The following is a 10,769-nucleotide window of genomic DNA, read 5'->3' on the forward strand; positions in this document are numbered from 1 at the left end:
ATCTCTAGTCTTTCCCATTGTATTGTTTCCCTCTATTTCTTTGCACTGATCACTGAGGAAAGCTTTCTTATCTCTCCCTGCTAGTTTTCGAACTCTGCATTCAAATCAGACTGAGACAATAACTGTCTATAAACGAAAAAGACTTAAAAAGCTTGGTTAAAGACCTGATTACAATGCAATTATTAAGGAAATTTGGCAATTTCTGTGACATAGAACATTTTAAAATGATAGCTAGAATTAACACTGACAATATAGTGGAACTTTTCAAATTTTAGCAACTTCTTATGATTTCTAAAGCTTCTATATTAATATTTACCTATACAACTTGAGAAATGTATTATTACTCATTTGGCAATGTTCCCCATGTAATTTAATATACCAGATAAGTTTAGTTAGCATAGTATCTTTCTTTGGGGTATTCAAGAGCCCTTTGAAGCATCCTGAATTTAGCGGGAAGTCATATGGACTTCATGAATTTGATTTTAGAAAGACTGTCAAGACAGAAAAAGGTTTTAAACATTTGGCCAAGGAGGATCATGTCAGTGTGAAGCCGTGCTTATTCACACAAGAAAATGACAATAAGATTTGAAAGACAAGCGAGAATAGTTACTGGTAAAGAAGCTTTACAAATATCTGTTATCAAAAACAGAACAATATTTGAAGAAAACTTATTCCTCTCAACAGAGAGGTAAATCAAGTTACATTTTTACCTCTTTTCACCTTTAAAAATAAAACTCATTCATTATTTATGTACTTTACAACATTATACATGTTTCTGTCCTATATCAACATGAATCAACCATAGGTAATCATATGTCCCCTTTCTCTTGAACCTCCCTCCTACCGCGCACCCCATCCCACCTAAATTCAAAGTAACCCTAAACCAAATTTTATGAAAGGACAGTCACCCAGTTCACTCCAAAGATCCCCTTAGGTCCCTGCATAGGAAATATACTGGTAGCCTCTTAAGACTCCAAATCCCAAGACAAACTGTTGGAGTACAATTCAAGACATTTAAAACAATGATGTTCAGACAGAGATCAGAACTCACCGGAGCACTTGAGGAAGACCAGGGGGAGGGTAGGACTCAGATGGCCCCTGCTGGGACCAAGCAATGGTTTAGGGTAGGCTCCTGGTGTCCTCTGTGGGTGTCCTTGATGTTCTGCTGACTATGCCAGGAAAGTGTTGACAGTAATGCAGTTACCTATCAAGTTAAAAAAAAATGGAATTTTATATGAGCCACACTGAGGATTATAAGCTGGGCAGCTCTGAGAACTCTTCTGCCTGAAGAAGTTGAAAGAACAGCCATATACATTTTCAAGACAAAGGATCATAGATCAAAATGTGGTGCTGGAGAAGACACTTGAGAGTTTTTTGGACTGCAGGGTGATCAAACCAGTCACTCCTGATGGAAATCTACCCTGCACAATCACTGGAAGGACTGATGCTAAAGATGAGGCTCCAATACTTTGGCCATCGATGGGAGGAGCCGACTCATTGGAAAAGCCCCTGGTGCTGGGAAAGTTTGAGGCAGGAGGAGAAGAGAGTGACAGAGGTTGAGATGGTTGGATGGCATCATCGACTCAGTGGACATGAGTTTCAGCAGACTCCATGAGATGCTGAGAGGACAGGGAAGCCTGGCATGCTGCATTCCATGGGGTTGCAAAGCATTGGACATGACTGAGCAGATGAGAAGCAACAACAGTGAACCTGTGAAACCAGATAACAAGTTATCTGCTTCCAAAGCATAACGGTAGGACAGCCTAGGATATACATCCCCATGTCCAAAGGGGAAAATTGAAAGAAATCAAGGGGTCACAAGTTCCAAGCAACTCTGAAATGTAGCTGGGCAATTTCCTTTCGATTCTGAGACTTTTGGTGAGATGCTCTGTCCTCCAGGTTCGGGATGGGGGTCGGCTCGGGAGAGTTTGTAGGCACTTGACTGGAATGACATGGGAATCCAAGCATGGAAGGAGATAGTGGTGAGGTTGAGAGGTTGAGTAGAAAAGAGAGGCTTTCTTCTCCTTCAGCAAAAAGAAAAAATTATGTGGAGCTGACCAAAACAGATGGAGCAAAAGGGTGAACATAAAACAGTACCCAAGGAAGCGTGTTAGTAGTCAAACCAATGTGATTAAATTGGTTCAAAGCAGAGGCTTGACATTGGGAACAGGAAATGCATCAAAAGATCAGGAAAGAAGCGAAGGCAGAAAAGGAGGTTGTGGTGACCAGTAGGACTTGGACAAAGTGAGATCACCTAGGGTGTGTTTGCAATGAAGGCCAGATCATTGTTAGAGCTGGCCTTCAGGCAAATAGTCGGGTCTGCCTGGAGAATGAGTCCAGAGTAGTACCTCTCAGAATTGGAGAGCTCTGAAAGCCAGGATGGGTAGTTTGAGTCAGCGGCTATTGAGACCATCACTCTGGGTGTATGAATAAAGGAGTGAACTTTGAGGAAGTCAGAAACCTTCCCGTACCCACCCCCCCAATAAAAAACCCCAAAATGCAATAGTATAAAACAAAGCCATTTGGTTTTGAAGAAATACTGCCTTAGATTTGAAGATTAGGGAGTGTACCTACCTGCCTAAGGAATAGGGTGTAGCAATTCTAATGGAAAGCTGGAAACCCTAGAAGCTGAGGATGGAGATGAAACAACTTAGAATCTTTGGAGGTTGGGAGTAGATGGGTCAGTTTGCTACTGTTGTCTTCTCGCCCTCGCTTGCTGATGCTTGTCTTAGTTGAAGTCAGGTGTAGAAACAGGGGTCAAAGACCATTCAAGTGGAGGAGCCTTTCTAAAGTGAGAGATGTGAATCCATGAATCATCGTCTTTCAGTCTGGCTGTGAATGGATTAGTTCTTAACAATGACACCTGTTAAGGGTCTTCCCATTCTGATTGCAAACAATCTTTTATTTGATGCCCGTTCCAGTCAACCAAATCTCTAGGTTGAAATTCATGATCCTTTACATCTCCTGGGAGCTTTCTGGAAAAGTCATTACCAATTTTTAAAGTGTCTTCATGAGACCCTGTCAAGAATGTAATATACTTCCTTTTGCAGCATTGCCGGTGAAAGTTTCCAAAGTACTGCTTTCCCCCCACAACCACTTTTTCCAGATGCCCTTTGGGTTGAAGGATGTACTGGTGCAGTGGCAGTTGGGCTTCAACAGACACTATAAATTTGTTTTGTTCTGTCTAAATCATCCCCTGGAGAAGGAAATGATAACCCACTCCAATATTTTTACCTTGGAAATCCCATGGACAGAGAAGCCTGGTGGGCTACAGTCTATGGGGTCACAAAAGAGTTGGACATGACTTAGTGATTAAAACAAAACCAAAAATCCTCTAAACCACTTTTAGATTCATTAGTTTAGTCCTGGGGTCAAAATTCCCAGCTTTTGTTGCAATATCTGTTTCCCTTCTATGGTGGCACTTTCTTGAGTCCCTAGGAAAGGAATCTTTTATTGGGTTAGCAGGGCTACTGGAGAGCAGTGGACATTCTCAAGGCTGCACAGGATGCATATTTAAAGCTGCTGTTGGGCTGCAGCATCAGCAAGCTGTTTCTTTTAGTTTCCCCAGTGTCAGGCTTGGAATGCCCCGTTGTTTTAATAATTGCCAAGTGTTTTGGCAATTGTATAACAATAACTGTGCAACTTATTTTTTAAAGTAGATTGTCCTGAAGAGGTTAAAAACTTCATTGTTTTCTAGCACTCCAAAGTTTTTATGTGACTTAGAAAGTATACTGACCTCATTATAAATTCTTGTTACATGACCTTGTTACCTTACCGGGGTAAGAATCTGATAAAGAATCTGCAGCTGCTAAAGAATCCGCCTGCAATGCTGGATGTTATACCCGATGTCTGAATCCCCGAGCAGAAAGAGAGAAGGCTTCCAAGACAATGCAACTCGCAAAAAAGGGAAGTTTATTGCTGACTCGAGTCAGGGCTCACTGCCGCAACCAACGCAGTGGTGCAGGGTCAGAAAGCGCTGAGCCCGAGCTGTTACCCAATTTATAAGGTGTGCATAAGCAGTTGGTAGCTGGCTTAAGCGGATTGGTTACATGTTTGCAAAGTAATCTTATTGGCTCAAACCTTCGCGGCTTTTTTCAAACTTGGGCGTTCGGGGCTTTTCAGCTTTCCCCTGATAGGTTCCCTTTTCCTTACTGGGTGCATGTTGATTGGCTGGCTCCAGGTGGCCTGATAATCATGTTACCCTGGAAAACCAAGCCTACTCCTAATCTAGGCTGCCTGTCATGGCGCAGCCTCACATTGGAGACCCCAGTTTTATTCCTTGATCGGGAAGATTCCCCTGGAGAAGGAAATGGCAACCCACTCCAGTACTCTTGCCTGGAGAATCCCATGGATGGAGGAGCCTGGTAGGCTACACTCATGGGTTGCAGAGCCAGACAGGACTGAGTGACTTCACTTTCACTTTCCCTGGTGGCTGAGCTGGTAAAAAATTTGCCTGTTTTGTGGGAGACCTGGGTTCGATCCCTGGGATAAGAAGATCCCCTGGAGATTCCATGGACTGTATAATCCTTGGGGTCGCAAGGAGTCAGACATGACTGAATAACTTTCACTTCACTTCACTTCACCTGATCTTTACTTGACATGCTAGAGTAAAGACAATTCATGTGACTTGTTCTGCTGACTTTTTTCTGGTAAATAAAAATTTATAATGACATTCATTGTGGTCATTATTGCATTTGCAACTTTGTAATGACCCTGCTTGTCAATTAAGTATGACCCATCTGTAGATCTGGTTAGATCAGTCTTATCAATAGGAGTTTCTTATAAATCATCCCTGGAGCAAGAAGATAATCAGTTAACAAATTGGAGCCACAGTTGTTTTCTTCTTGTGATGCAGGAAGCAAATTTGCAAGATTAATGTTATTACTTCCAACCAAGGTGATATGAAGGGCAGAAAGCAACAGTAGTTCATGAGAAGTTTGTTGGCTTACAGAATTGTGCCGAATGTGGTAGAGCTTAGAAGAGACTCAACTGAGTGTAAGATACAAGCAGTTAAAGGAAACCCTGTTCTTATTTCTTTAGTATTCTTTCTGAAATAACCCTCATACCTGCTACCAAGTCTAATTTAGTTTTGGAGCATGAAAACAAGTCATCCACAAGCATCAGAGTAAGACAGTAACTGTCTATAAATGAAAAAGACTTAAAAAGCATGGTTAAAGACCTGATTACAAGGCAATTATTAAGGAAATTGGCAATTTCTGGAACATACAATACTTATATAATAACTAGTATTAGCACTGACAATATACCAGAACTCTTCAAATTTTAGCAACTTAATATGAGTTCTAGAGCCTTTATAGTAATAATATTTACCTATACAACTTAAAAAATGTATTATTACTCATTTGGCAGTGTTCCCCATGTAATTTTATATACCAGATAAGTTTAATTAGCTTAATGTCTTTCTTTGGGATATACAAGAGTCTTCTGAAGCATCCTGAAGTTAGCTGGAGGTCAAAAGGATTTCATGAATTTTTTTTTTTTTTTGCCATCTTAAAAACATATTTATTAGTTTTGATAAACTATTAAAACAGAATGATTAAAGAATGTTTATATTATACAAAAAATGTATGGAGGAGGAAGAATAAGCCAAACGTTAATGATGGACAATGATAGCTTTTTTCTTTTCTCTGACTCAAATTTTCAGGTCTGTGCCTATGTTAATTTGAGAAGCATAAGAGTCTGCTATGAATATAAACAAATCAACACGAATAGTGAGTGATCAATTGTCACTAGACTCCCTGGAAAAATTAAAATTATCTATGTCAAAGACTGCAAGATCTGAGTAACCTACAATTTCAAAGAGGTGAACTGTAATAAAGACCAGGGAATCCCATAATAAAGACAAAGTGAAGCAAATTCTCATGGTTTAAAAAAAAAAAATCCTTCCTGACACAGTGAGCATAACAAGGTGTTTACTGTGTATGAAAGCAGCATGATGTAGTGCAAAGAGTCCACACTCTGAAAAGCTCAAACACAGGCTCCACTCATTACCACCATGACCTCAGTTTCCTGGTCTGTAAAATGGAAACACAGAAGCTCTATTTTACCAACTTTCATCAATACAAACTAAGTTCCAATCTGAGCAAAATCCCGACAAAACTATGCCTACGCAGGCAGATGGAATTAATGGTAATTAATGCGCAATCATTTGAGTCTCAGTAGTTGGATTACTGTTAGTCACTATCTGTTCCATCTGAAGGGTCTTCCTTTTACAAATGTGTTTATGATTAAAATATGAATGACAAAATGTTAACATCTTTGAAAAATATTTAAGAGAACTAAAAAGAATCTTGGGTTAAAACCAATATCATCAAAATCTACAGTTATTTCTGGAGCACTGGTCACTGGACTTGGGAACAAATGGACTTAAAAAGACTCTTCTGGAAATTAACTGGTACACAGTAAGAAGTTTTTGTATTATTACACAGCTATCATCTAAGGTTGGTCATGCAAATTAAATGAGACAAGGCAGGTAGAATTCCTGGCACATTCTTAAAATATGTTCCTCTCAGATTGATAAGATGATGCAAGGTCCACTAAACCTTTGAGAAATGTGAAAGCAACCTATTTGTATATCCTGTAAGTCAAAATTTAAGTTATAAATCATTCTTTATAATGCTTATTGCTCTCAGATTGCCAAACTGAGAAAGCAGCTGTCAAAAGGCCAGATCTGATCTATAAAACTGGACCCATAAAACCAATCAGGCTTATTCCTCTAGCATATGAGAAAGTTTCTAAGGCAAAAAGCCTACAAGTCAATCAATCCTAAGTTCACACCAGAAAAAGGTAACCGTAAGAAACCTACTTGCACTATCTGGACTGAAACTGTACAGTTAAACCTGGATCTAATTCAGAGTAGCAGCAAATCTTAATATTTATGGAGACTGCTTGGATTTGATACTGAGAAAACTACGTTAAGAAAGGCATTAAATGTTACCCTAAGTATTGGAGTTAGGCTGGGTCAAGACAGACTATACATTTTTAGAAGATTCCAAAAGTTTTCTTGAGCCGGTTCTATGGGACAAGGCATGAAAAGTTCTGAGAAAATGCCGGTTTCTGCCCTCAGTTCCAGAACCAGGAAGCAGAGACGTGACCCAATCACATGGTATCAAACCACAGTCTGTTCAGAGAAAGTTGCATTATGCAATCCACGACCAAGAAAGAACAGCAAAAGGCATGAGGTTTTTTGACATGTGCAGGGGATTCTGCGGTTTGAAAAGACATGTTCTGACATCAAAAGGGCAATCCACTGGATACTGGCATTTTCAAAACCCACTTCATTAGACATGAACATATCTAATACAATATAGCACTACTACAAGAACGGTACTGAGTCCAGGTAATCGTTTCAATTAGGCCTAGGAGCTTTCAAGTGAAGTCCGCAGGAGCAGCCTTCCCCACAAGAAGACTGGCTTCCCTTTTGATTATTTTTAACATATCAGTTCCCCGTTTAATTTCAACATTTACAAAGTAGATCCTGGCGTTCCAGTGGTTAAAACTCCGCACTTCCACTGCAGGGGGCACAGGTTTGATCCCTGGTCAGGGAACTAAGATCCTCGAAAACCAGCTACACAGACGACCGATTCAAACTACTGTCACTCAAGAAATCGAACCTCTCTACCGATGTTCCCTCTGCCTCCGGGACCAGCGTGGCCGCCGCCGCCAGGATGAGGAGGCGCAGCCGGGGACGCGGAGTAGCGGCCGCTGCCTCCATAGTCCCGCTGCCACCGCCTGTGGCCCGGCCCGGCCCGGCCGCCGCCTTGCCTCAACAAGCCTCGCCTCGCCCCACCTCCCCTGCCTCCATGAATTTGTTTTTAGAAAGATTCTCAGGAGAACAAAAGGTTTTAAACATTTGGCCAAGGAGGATCATGTCAGTGGGAATCCGTGCTTATTCATCCAAACAAAATGACAATGAGATTTGAAAGGCAAGTGAGAAAAGCTACTGGTAAAGAGGCTTTATAAATCTTACCAAAAGCAGATGAATATTTCAAGAAAACTTTGTCGTCTCAGCAGAGAAGTAAACCAAGTTACAGCTTTACATCATTTCACCTTTAAAATTAAAATTCATTCATTATTTATGCATTTAAATTTATTTTTAATTGGAGGATAATTACTTTACAATATTATATATGTTTCTGCCCTATATCAACATGAATCAACCATAGGTAATCATATGTCCCCTTTCTCTTGAACCTCACTCCTACCTCCCACCCCATCCCACCTAAATTCAATGTAACCCCTAAACCAAATTTTATGAAAGGACAGTCAGCCAGTTCACTCCAAAGATCCCCCTAGGTCCCCACCTACGAAATATACTGGTAGCCTCTTAAGACTCCAAATCCAAGAAAAACAGCTAGAGTACAATTCAGGACATTTAAAGCAATGATGTTCAGAGATCAGAAGGACTCACCGGAGCACTTGAGGAAGACCAGGGGGAGGGTAGGACTCAGATGGCCCCTGCTGGGACCAAGCAGTGGTTCAGGGTGGACTCCCGGTGTCCTCCGTGGGTGTCTGATGTTCTGCCGACTATGCCAAGAAAGTGTTGACCAAAATGCAATTACCTATCAAGTACAGAAAGTAAAAAAAGGAAATTTTATTTGAGCCAAACTGAGGATTGTAAGCCAGACAGCTCTGAGAACGGTTCTGCCTGTTAGAAACTGAAGACACAGCCATATACATTTTTAAGACAAAGGACCATACATCAGAATAGGGTGCTGGAGAAGACTCTTGAGAATCCCTTGGACTGCAAGGATATCAAACCAGTCAATCCTAAAGGAAATCAACTCTGAATATTCATTGGAAAGATTGATGCTGAAGATGAAGCTCCCATACTTTGGCCATCTGATGGGAAGAGTCGACTCATTGGAAAAGACCCTGATGCTGGGAAAGTATGAGGGCAGGTGGAGAAGGGGATGACAGAAGATGATATGGCTCGATGGTATCACTGACTCAGTGGACATGGTTTTGAACAAACTCTGGGAGATGGCGAAGGACAGGGAAGCCTGGCGTGCTGCAGTCCATGGGGTTGCAATGAGCTGGGTATGACTGAGAGACTAAAACATCAGAATGTTCACCAAGGATACATAGTGAGCAGGAATTCACAGTGACCCCTACAGAGCTGAGAAAGACGGTTATTCTTTAACAAGTTACAGTGCCAGCATCAGAATAAAGAAAAAAAAAACAAAAAACTGACCTTCACGTTTGAGCAGGGGTCCTCCTCTTTGAGGAGCTCTGTTGATATGTATGCAGATAAACACTGCACATTAGGGAAGGAGGAGGTCCAAGAAAACACAGAGAGAGAATTTTAGGTTTACTTTTTTCTTGTGCTGCCTTAAAACATACATTTTATCTCATCAAAGTATAAAAGTATTTTTGCCTATGGTAGGCAGAATGTCAATGTCTAAGCCCCAGCCCTTAAAGATATGTTAAATTACATAGCAAAGAGAAACGAAATTTACAGATGGAATTAAGCTTGCTAATCTGTAAACCCTCAAATAAAGAGACTATCCTGGATTACCTGGGTAGACTAGTGTAATCCAAGGGCCCTTCACAGTGGAAGAGGTAAATTGAAGAGAAGAGTCAATAGGAGATATGACTAAGCAAGAACGGTCAGGAAGATGCAAAGTTTCTGGACTAGAAAGTGGAGGAAAGGGACCCAAGGAGTGTAGGTGGCTCCTGAAAGCTAGAAAAAGCAATAAAACAGATTGTCCCCTGGAGGCTCCAGAAAGGAATCCAGCTCACCTGACATCTTGACCTTAGCCCACTGAGAACTGATTGAACTTTAAACCAAGAGGACTGTAAAATAATAAATCTGTGTTGTTTTAGGCCACTAAATTTATGATACTGTGGCCTAAAATTTGCTAGCAAATTATGTAGCCTAATTTGCTACAAAGCCACAGAAAACTTATATGCATCCTAAGTATTAATATTGGCTCTCTGACAGAGATTGTTTGTGTTATAATGTTTATTATATGGGGCTTCCCAGATGGCTCAGTGGTAAAGAATCTGCCTGCCAATGCAGGAGATGCAGGTTTAATCCCTGGGTTAATGCAGGTGAAGATCCCCTGGAGAAGGAAATGGCAACCCACTCCAGTATTCTTGCTTGGAAAATTCCATGGACAGGAACCCTGTGAGCAGCAATCCTTGGGGTCGAAGAGTTGGACTGAGTGACTGAGAATGCACACACTATTTATTATAAAGTAATATTTAAAAAAAAAACAATAGAGGCATTTTTACCCTTCTTTTTAAAAGATATTTTTCTTTACTTTTGATGCTGAAGATTTCAATATGTGTTCTATAAATAACTTAGTTTGTTAGGTCTAAAACCTAGCTTGTCATTTTTCCAGAGAACTAGCCTCCTGTCCTGATAGCTCTCTCTCTGCTCATGATCCCACTCTTCTTTGGGTGACCTGGGTTTAGAATCAGTCTCCAAGCTCAGCGTTCATATTTCTCAAACCCAACACATATTATTCATTTCCACAGCCTTCCTCTGACTTCATCTCACTGTCTCACTGGGTGACAGGTATACCTACCTGGCCTTGCTGTCTTTATCTCTCCTCACTCTGGTTCATTTCATTCTCTGTGAAGTTGCTCAGTCGGGTCCGACTCTTTGTGACCCCGTGAGCTATAGCCTACCAGGCTCCTCTATCCATGGGATTTTCTAGGCAAGAATACTGGAGTGGGTTGCTATTTCCTTCTCCAGGGGATCTTCCTGACCCAGGGATCAAACCCAGGCCTTCCATGTTGTG

Source organism: Cervus canadensis, chromosome 33, assembly GCF_019320065.1.
Source record: "Cervus canadensis isolate Bull #8, Minnesota chromosome 33, ASM1932006v1, whole genome shotgun sequence".
Lineage (NCBI taxonomy): Eukaryota > Metazoa > Chordata > Mammalia > Artiodactyla > Cervidae > Cervus > Cervus canadensis.